Source organism: Myotis brandtii, unplaced genomic scaffold, assembly GCF_000412655.1.
Source record: "Myotis brandtii unplaced genomic scaffold, ASM41265v1 scaffold344, whole genome shotgun sequence".
NCBI lineage: Eukaryota > Metazoa > Chordata > Mammalia > Chiroptera > Vespertilionidae > Myotis > Myotis brandtii.
The window spans coordinates 393,290-404,311 of NW_005363247.1; positions in this window are offsets into that span (position 1 = coordinate 393,290).

Here is an 11,022-nt window from a genome sequence, read left to right on the forward strand (position 1 = left end):
CTGCCTGCACTAGATCTTGAGCCCAACCCCAGACTTTATGAAGAGTTCCACTTGATTATTATGCATATAGTGTTTGAGAATATATTTTCTGGAAGACATAACTACGAGTAAATTGGTGACATTGGATTTATGTTGTTGTTTTGTTTTATTTTTGTCTTTGTAACCTGTTAATATAGAATTTATCCTAACTAAGCACTGACTAGAATAGCTTTCTTTAAGTACTCAAAAAGAATTATCCTAATTTAATCTCATTTAATTAAAAATATTAACTTTTACCCACCAGCATGCTAGATAAGTGTGCTTTTCTTCTAAAAGTATTTTAAAATTTAATATGAACAATGTATAATTTGATACAGAAATTATACTCAGATAAATCATTGTTATGAAATAATTACTATTGACAACATAGAAGAAGTATTCTGATTATATCAGCTGCATTAATAAAGCTGAAGTTATAGATAATGATTTTCTTAGCTGCATTTAGAAAAGCCACAATATCTAAGTTCTGTTAGCACTCAGCGTTATTCATAAGATTTAAAAAATATTAAGTACATTATTCCCTTCAGTCAATTTGATTTAACACAGTTTAGTATACTGTAACATAATGTCTTCATTCTTTTAAACAAGGCCAGGCCCTAGTCAAGGCACTAGCAACTAGTCAACAAACAAACTAAGTCCACGGAACAATCACTGCCTTCCCAGAGCGTACTGTTTGGTGAGGCTTGTGCTTTCTTGGCCTCACAATGCATCACCATTTAAAGCAAACATTCAGGCGTGTGAAGAAATGGTATCCTGGTGAAAGAAAGTGACTGCTGTCCATTTCCAGGGAAGCTGTAAGAGAAAGTTAGGGTGGGAAAAATGTCAACTGATGGACTAGAATACGTTTTTGTAGGGTAAAGACTAACAGTAAACCTCCCTTTGTGAGGGAGGGGTCAAGTGAGCTTGCTATCCTCAGGTGGAAAGGTCTGTAGAGAAATGAACCTCCCCCTTATTTTTGAAGGGACATCTAAGTTGATGATGGCTAGATCCTTTACACTATTCGATAGACCTTCCTCGCCTCCTTGCAAGGAAAGGGACCTCCAAAAAGAATAGGATAAGCAATCGCTTTAGTGGCAATTAGAAAGCAGGAGGGAGTGCAGTAAGTTTATTTTCTGGAATAAAAGCTCAAACAGAAAACCAATGGGATACCCAGGTACTTCAGCAACAATATACCAGAGCACACTACACTAAATTTGTGTGTTCCCTACATATTATTTCCATTCTGTACTGTTTCCCAGCAGTGATCATACAGTAGTAAAAACCCATCTAACAAAAGTGTCTGTTCGTTTTCCTTTATAGGAAATTAGAAAAGCCCAAGAAAATCAAGTGGTGGTAAGGCAGATTTAGAGGCGAGAGGAAAACAATTTAGTGCTGCAAGCTCTGGTCATGCTGGGGAAAAAAGAAAAGAAAATAGAATATTAGGAGTTGGCTGATTCTGAAACATGTACACGAGATCTCAGAGAGGAGAGATCCACTTGGTGAGCACACAATTCCCGTTTGGCATTGGAAAGGAAATAATGTTTCAGTCATTCATGGAGGCAAAGGGCTGGACAAACTGCATTATAGTAATGTATTTCTCAGTCTTTATTATCTAATACACCATAAGTACTTCAAGGGCAGCGATTAAGTCTGATTTTTGTCTTCCCATGGCATAGCATGGTAATTGATACAAATTAATTACTCATAAAAGTTGATGCAAAATAAAGGAATTAAATATTTAGTTAAGGACTTGAAATCCTCTTACAATTTAGAGAAATAAGACATTTATAGAATTCTTATTATATGATAGGTACTAGAAAAATATGAATCAGTGTCATAGAGGAGTTTGATCAGTCTTATTCAATGTGATATGGAAAATGAGGAAAGGAACCTTTTAGGCAGAGAGACCAGAATTTGCAAAGGTGTAGTTGCAATGCTGGATCATTTGGAGTGGGTTAAGTATAAGAGGGATGAGGTGAAGCTGGAAAGTTATGTTAGGGCCTGATCATGCATAATCTTGAATGCACATTAGAAAGAAAGTTTGTAAGAATGGATATGTCATGCAGGATCTGATTTGTCTTTTGGAAAGTTAGATCTGGCAATACAGTGGGGCCTTGACTTGCGAATGTCCTGACTAACGAGTTTTTCGAGATACGAGCCATCTCTCGGCCGATTTTTTGCTTTGAGTTGCGAGCTAAAATTCGGGTTATGAGCCAGCTTCAGATACCCCACCGCTAGTTGGCGCAGCGAACGTCACAGTGAATGCCACAACATCAGCCCAGCATCACGTGTCTCACTCGTTCACTTTTTGATTTGACATACGAGTAATTTGAGTTACGAGCTCCGTCACGGAACAAATTAAACTCGTAAGTCAAGGCCCCACTGTAGTTTGAATGAGGGACTAAATGGTTATGAAACTATTGGAACAGTCCAGGAAAAAAATAGAAAACAAAATCTGATCCAAGAGATGGACAAAAAGCACAAATATGTAATGTGTTTTAACATATAAAGGAAAAAAAATAACCCACAACACATAACATAATGTGCTAAAGCATATAAAGCGCATTTAGAAAACAAAATCTGAATCAAGAGATGGACAAAAAGGCACAAATATGTAATGTGTTTTAACATATAAAGAAAAAACCCCCACAACACATAACATAATGTGCTAAAGCATATAAAGCGCATTCTGAAGACTTACTGATGAATATGAGGTGGAGGGTTTAAGAAAGAGAACACTGGAGGATGACCCCTAGGTTTCCGTCTGGGGAACTGACAGAGTTCTCTTTATTGAGAAAAACAGAAGACAGATTGGACAGGAAAGGGCAGCCATCAGCATGGGAAGCCGCTCAGTTTGAGCGGCCTGCAGACATTTGATGGAGGTGTGCCTCAGACAGTGAGATATCAAGACCTGCAGCTCTGGGAGTGACTGGTACTGAGCATGGGTCTGAAATGTATCAGCACAGAATTAGAAGATGAGCCAAAGCTTCTCCAGTGAAAGTGGCTAGAGCCGGAGGGAAGAGGCCTGGAGTGAACTCCAGGGATGTCACCATCCAAAGAGCAAAACTGAATAGGAGACAGAGAAGTGTATTCAGGGCACTGGGAGAGGGGAGACAGGTGAAATCTTCTCACAGGAGCCCAAGGGAACCGAATTTTACTGGGGGATCGAGACCGGTGTCAAAGAAGATGACTGGAAGGAAAAAAAAAGCCATTCTATTAGGCAGTTTGGAAGAATCTGGTGACATCATTTAGTGTTTCACATTGGGCAACCAGATGACAGAATATGGAAAAACCAATGGTAAAAGGAAATGGGTGTGAAGAAAGTGCAAGACAGGGTTTGCACCTGGAGAAGATGTCAGAATCTTTCTTAATCGCCTTGTATGTTTCAGATTCAGCCCTTCCTGTGGGTGTCCCTATCTCCGGTCCCTTCACCTTCCCATCTGGCCTAGGTAACAATGACTCAGATCTCATCCGCATTGGACATCCCACCAGTTAGGACAGGTATATGGGTTTGAGTACGCAGGGGATATAGATGCTAAGGAAATTATATTTTTTTTCCAATTACTGTACCCAAATAGCATCATTCCTCCTAAATTCAAAAGCGTCATTAAATTCTTCACTCAAATATGCAGCAAGCCTCAAACTACTTTCTTTCTTTTCTTTCTTTTTTTTTTGCCTCTGGACATCTTTCTTTATTTCCATTTTGTTTCCTTGGCCTCTCTCCTTTTATTAGGTATTTCCTAAATGTTTTGGAAATCCCAACTGGCATTATAAAATTTTTTATGGAGATGAGAAACGTTTTTGTGAGTCTTTCCCTGATTCCATTTCCAAAACTATCTCCTTTTAGAAGATCAGGGGGTTCGCCTGGCTGGTGTTGCTCAGTGGTTGAGTGTTTTCCTATGAACCAGGAGGTCGTGGTTTGATTCCTTGTTTGGGCACATGCCTGGGTTGTGGGCTCCATCGACAGCGATCAATGATTCCCTCTCATCATTGATGCTTCTATCTCTCTCCCTCTTCCTTCCTCTCTGAAAGCAATAAAAATATATTTTCAAATAAAATGTTTTTTAAAAAGATAAAGGGGTTTACTCTAGAAGCCACATGTACTTTAAAGCAACCATAAGAAATATCCAGGAGGGAGAGAGTAAAATTTAAAACTAGTTTGGCCTATACTCAGTCTTAAAAGTTTTATGAAAATATAAAACTACTCTCATTCATAGCTACAGTTTATGAAAAAAATTGACACCTATATTTTAGTATGTAGCTTATTCAATGTTTATTCTCAAACTAGAGGCCTGGTGCACGAAAATCATGCACTGGGGGTGGGGGGTGTCCCTCAGCCTGGCCTGTGCCCTCTCACAGTCCAGGACCCCTCAGGGGATGTCCACCTGCTGGCTTAGGCCTGATCCCCCTGGGGAGCAGGCCTAAGCTGGCAGTCAGACATCCCTCTCACAGTCCGGGGCTCTCGCAGTCCAGGACCCCTTGCTCCTTACTGCCTGCCTGCAGTGGAGGTGGGAAAGGATCCCGCCACTGCCGCTGAGCTCACCAACCGTGAGCCTGGCTCCCCCTGTGGGAGCGCACTGACCACCAGGGGGCAGCTCCTGTGTTGAGCATCTGCTGCCCTGGTGGTCAGTGTGCGACATAACGACCAGTCATTCCACCGTTCGGTCAATTTGCATATTAGGGTTTTATTATATAGGATAGCTCAAAGTAACAGAAAGTATTGAGTTACCAACGCAGAACTGTTCTTTTTTGCTGCTGTTGTGCCAGAGTCCCTGCCCCACTTCACCTTTTGAAACACTTGCTCTCACATGACTAGAAGCCAGCCAATGCCTGCTTCACAAAAGGTTCCATATTGCTCAGCCCAAAACACATGGAGGTGCCTTGCCCTGTGGAGAATCTGACCCATGTGCGCTGGAGAGAACAGAGGGCCTCTGTCCTGGCATCCCCGCCCTGCGCCCTCTGCCTGCCCACACGTGTCTCACAGCAGGCACTTAGCCAAGGGAGGAAGGAAGCCTGCCATCCGAGGGTCTTCAAGCCGCCTATTGTTCCCAGTTCTAGAAAACCACAAATTCATTTATTCGCAAAATGTTTCAAAAATAAAATGGGCTAAGGAAATGAGGTAGATGGAACAGTTAGTAATTTGTCCCTTTAAATCCCCGTGTTTGTTCCCTTATGATCTAACAGTTTCAGTGTGCCTTTGGAGAGATTTCACACGCCAAGGGAAACATGGAAGTTCTTGCTGCTCAGTGATCTCTGATTTCTTGCTGAATAGCACCACCTAGTGGTCATTCTGTTTCCTTAATTATTACAAGGGATGACCAATAATATTTGATTTCCTATTCTAGTATATTTTACTTTATAACCATGACTTAAGCTGATGTATATTAAAGTATAGTTTAAGTATAATAATTTCTCTGGTAAAGCTGTTTACCTATAACCTTATCATTTTCTCTTGAGGCTTATTTTTGTATCTCCTTGAGCATCTAGCACATCACTTTCTATATACTAGGTGCTGTGTAGATGTGGTTAAAGGAAACTTTCTTTGTCTGTCTCACCATTTTAATGGCCATCTTCATAGTGATGATTTTTTATTTAATTTTCATCTGAGCTCTTACTAGAGTTCAGTGCAAGTTATATGTATCTGAAAGTATAATCATTTCTTTAAAATATGATAAAACAGTTTCTCTTTTTTCTTATAAAAATCTTTAACATTATTTTTTTTCTGAAATCCTGATTTAAAATATTAATAGCAGACTGACTCCTACTTCTTTATCTTTTCCTTCTTTCAAATCGTAATGATGATATCTCTTCCTAGACCATATCCTTCCTTTACCTTTCCACTTGAGCTAAACCTCTGGTCTGATTTTTTATTAAAATTATGCTGAGGTTAGAGCTACCATATTGGCCACCTCTCCTTCATCGGGTTCCTTTTCCCTTTATTTCAAAACACATGGGGTTTTTTTCTTGAATTAAAATTTTAAAATATAACAAAAATTACCCTTAAAACCACAGGCATCATTTTCTTTTCATCAAAGCTCTCTATATAAGGATATTTAGGTATAAGTGTTTTTAAACACCGCTTTACTTATGATGGTGTAAGACTGGAAATAAAGTAAAGGTCCAACTGGCAAGGAGACAAATGCCTCCATTTACAGAAATTGAAAGTTATTGAATAGTCACACAATGGAATGTTAAGCACAATTAATACTATTTAAAAACGGCAACTATTGTTAAAGAAAAGAATACAAAAATATATAGTCAATAAAGAATCTTATTTTTTTGAAATGTATGTGCAACAAAGACCCAGAAAGAAATGTGCAAAACCTGTACAGAATATTACCGGGATTTTTGTTCCAGCATTAAGAATGGTTCAGCAATCTGGAGAAGGGGCCGTGTGTAACTTCATAAAGAGAGAGTCCAGAGACAAGCATAATTTTGAAAGGCATTGGGGGTCAGAGGAGCTTAGCTAAAAGGAGCTAAGTTCTCCTTGTCTCAGGACCCATGCTTTTTATTAACATAATTTGTCCTGAGGCGAGGCAGAGATACACACTTCAAAGGGTAGGCTTAGGTACAGAATCCATTGTCAGATTGGAAGAATTTGCCTATGGCTGTTCAGGTGTTGGGCCAGTAGGAGGCAATAACATGTAGATTAAGATGCCCTGAGCTGTCTGGCAGCAAGCAATCATCCCTTTTCAGGTTTGGGGAAATGCCTTTAGCCATTCCCAACAGGCGATAACATATGTGACTCAGCCTTTTTTGAGTCCCCAAGTTCCATCAACATTTTGATGAAACGCTTGCCAGTTATGACATGCTGGAATTGGCTTCCGGCAGAATATGTTGTTAATAATAGATCTTTTTATATTTTCCTAACACTTTCCTATGTTGTGCTAATTTTTTTTAAAGGATGATTTACTTATGTAATAAAATAATAAATTTAACAATTCTACTTCCTCTTTGAGTCATATTAGCATTTAATTCTGAATTAAAAACTATCAGGTCACATACATTTTAATTTAAGTTGAACTTCCTACAACTGCAGAGCCCTTGCTCCCCAACCAAGTGAGGAGTGGGGAGAATTCCCACTGGCTCTGGAGATACGTACATGTTTTTCTGGGATCCAATATGTTGATGTATTAGATCAGGTTTTAAGTATGGTATTTTTATATACTTTGGGGATATGTTCACAAAACAGACTCCATTCTTTTTGGCCAGGAAGCACAGTGAAGGTGATAATGACCCAGCTTTTAAGTGAACTGATTCACACTCCAACTTTAAGTTTTAGAGGAACACTAATCTATTTCTTAAACTTGAAGACATTTCCAAATTGTAATTTTAAAATGGAGAGAGTACAAATGATTGTTTAAAAAACCAAATCTGTAAACTATTCTATAAAACCAGTCTATTACACAGGTTTACAATTAAAAACTAAGGGAGGCTGTATGTTAGCCACAATATCAGCATGTGCTATCACCCAAATAAACAAACCTCAAAAAAACTCAGCTCACACTGAAATGCAACTCTATAAATTTAGTAGTATTATGACAAAGACCCCAATAGTGCTGATAAATAGCAAGGCTTGCCTCATTTTTTCACTACCTCGAAGAAAGATTTATTTTGATGATTTTAAAGCTGTTTACTTTGCAAAATAAGTAAAAAGTGTTTTGATATTTTGACCTCTAAAAAATTTAAATTCAAGTTATATTCTTATTGGATTTTTATTTTCTTATTTAGAAGTCTTAAGGAGATTAAAGTGAAGTTATAGTATAGTTAGTTATGCATGCATGTGTCTATTTTTTCCCATTAGACAGTAGCAATTTGGGGATGAAAAATATCAGTATTATATTTGCATTATCCTACATATATAAAGACAGTAATTTACTCACTATAAATGTTCAAATATCTAAAAAATACTTATCCTTCCAATGTAAACTTAAGGCTATTGCAATGAACAGCTATCAAAACATGGAAGAATTCATGTGCAAAGTATTCTTCTGAAAGTTCTTCAAACTTTTTCATATATAATATTATCTTAATGTTACAAATGGAGATTTGGTGTTTAAGAAAAAAAAATTATAAATTAATTAGCAATATTCAAATGGCAAGTGAGTACCCAGACATCTGATTTGTAGGAAAAGAGCTTTTTTAGTGGGATTACAAAACAGACTGATTAATTAGCCCAGGTCATAGGTTTATACAATAGGTGTTAGAAGACAATTGAAACTTAAAAGAATATGGATTCCTTTAGATAACAAGAAGGAAGAAACTTAGCAGATACATGTTAGGCTCAAACAGCTAGTCAGGCATAATAGACCCCGAGTCTATATATATAATGAAGTTAGTAACCACTAAAGCCTTATATTTTATGAAGTTCTTTCATGCAGTTATATATGTCATACTCAAAGACTTGTGGATCAGATATTATTGTTCTGTCCATTTTACAGATAGGGGGAATTGAACCTCAGAGAAATTAAATAACTTGCCCAAGCTCATGAATCTGAAACTAAACATACATCCATATAAAGTCCATTTCCCCCTAATTCATGACCACCTAAAGGGATGTTACTATGAAGAGGACATTTCAGTGCAGGATTGTTACTGCATTCCCAAGAAGTAGTCAGAACAATCCTCAAGCAAAAAATAGAACGTGCACAGCTACTACCCAGTTAAAAATTCAATCTATAATTGCATTAATATTAACAATGAAAAAATATTACAATGAGTACCATCATTCAGGTTTGGATATTTGTCAGATGTGAAAGTTAGTATACTTACTTAAAATTTGCAAATTCATAGGTATCCTTAGCAACCTTTTCCCCTTCTTTTTTATTTCAAAATTGTTTTCATGAAGTTTTTTCTTTAACTTTCTTAGCAAAATTTACTATGCAAAAGGCAGGCAAATAACTCTAAGTCCAAAAGCCTAAAGTGACCAAAGTTAATAAGTCCATCAAAATAGTAAATTGGCAGTGGACAAGGACAGTTTGAAATTTGGACAGTAGGGTCTTTACCTCACAGAGGGCAAGGTTTCAGTGAGAGAAACAGATAAGAGAATTTATGTGTGGTCATTTATTCGTTCTCTCAACGTATAGTACATGAATGCTTCCTAGGTTCAGGGAATATGCTAAGAGCTATAATACAAATATGAAAAAGACAAGACCCCTGTCCTCATGAAGTTCCTGGAGTTGAAGAGGTAACCAGCCCCTGTGGTTACTGAAGGGTACCCCAGGGCTCACAGAAGGGGGGAAACCAAGTCAGCAACTGGTTCGTGTTGGGTGAGGGGTGTTGTTAAGAACAGCTGCCCAGAAAAGCTGATTATAAACTTAAGTCTTTAGAGATAAGTAAGAATTTTTTTATAATGATAAAGGCATTTAAAGCAAGAGTGAAATTATGCAAGAAGTGAAAAAATGTGATTGGCTCAAAAACAGCTAGTCTTTGAGCCAATCACATTCCAAATTGCTAGAGGTAAAGGTATGTTTAGAAAATTAGACTCTAAGACTAGAGAGTCAGGAAAGGGTAGTCATGACAAGCCTGTTATGCTCCAGTAAGAAGATCTGGAACTTTATGCTGAAGGTGGTAGGGCGCTAGTGAAGAACTTTAGACAATGAAGTTCATGACCATGTAATAGTTGACAAATGTTACACTAAAATTATATTTTGATGAATTTATAAAACAACAAAGGGAATGCTTTTATATCATGTTAACTAAAATATCCAAGTTAAATTATGCATATATGAATTATAACTGTTTCCAACATTTTGAAAAAGAATAGCCAAGACAAAAGGATTGAACAAAAAGGAAATACGCCTAAATGTCAATGACATCTGACTTTGAGTGCTAGGATTATGATGGACTTAACGCAATAAACACATATTGTGTATATTTAAATTTAATTATTATTGAAGTAGTTCAAATTTCATTGCTCTTTTCTACTGAAAACTAGTGTTATGTCTTTATTTCGCTGCCCAGTGTGTGTTAAAATTCCAACAGTAGACTAATGTATATTAAAAAGTAGTTCCTATTCACTACAAATTCACATTGAATTTAGTGTTTTACTTGAACTTAGAGTCTATATTGTCAATGTTATTTTTCTCCAAAGGTACAGGAATTAGACTGGAATAATAATTTCTGGAGAGAGACAATATGGTTTATAGAACTAAGAAGACTATGTTCAAACTAGCATAGGTTTATTTCCAGATGTTGTCCTCAGACAAATTGCTTAATATTCCTGGAAAAGGGCAATTATAATGATGACCCACAGATGTGTGGAGGTTGCAGTGGGTGTAGTAATGGCAACAGGCTGTATGGACAGATTTCAGCAGAATTAGTTTGGATTAACTATATACAATTAATGCTCAGGTTGTGAGAAGTGGTTGAACAAACAGTGGAGTTTTACTGTTCTTACACATCTGGCGTTTTACTCGAAAACTTATCATCCTATATGTATGGTTTAGATTATGTTCCTCCAAGGACGTTTCCTGGCATGTCAGGATTCAAGTGTCTCTGCTTCTTTGCTGCCCATTTATGTGGACTTGTAAGATCTTTCTCCAGTAACTATTCTACCATCTTTCAATTTTTTTGCCTGGTAATTGGTGACTCATCTGAAAAATTGGACATTGTACCCCACACTTAACTCTTTTAGATCACTTATGGATATAAGAAAGTTAGGAAATTCTGATGGCTTATCCTTGCTAACCTGGCTGCTTATTCTTGCATTTGCCCAGATACATGTACAACACTAGAGAAGGTCTTAAATTTGTAGAGTAGCCACTACTCTGACAATCAATATTTAATCGTTCATTTAAAAAAGCGGGGGAAATCTTCATTATATAGATCAGTGGTTCTCAACCTTCCTAATGCCGTGACCCTTTAATATAGTTCCTCATGTTGTGGTGACCCCCAATTTCATTGTTACAAATTGAACATAATTAAAGCATAGTGATTAATCACAAAAACAATATGTAATTATATATGTGTTTTCCGATGGTCTTAGGCGACCCCCGTGAAAGG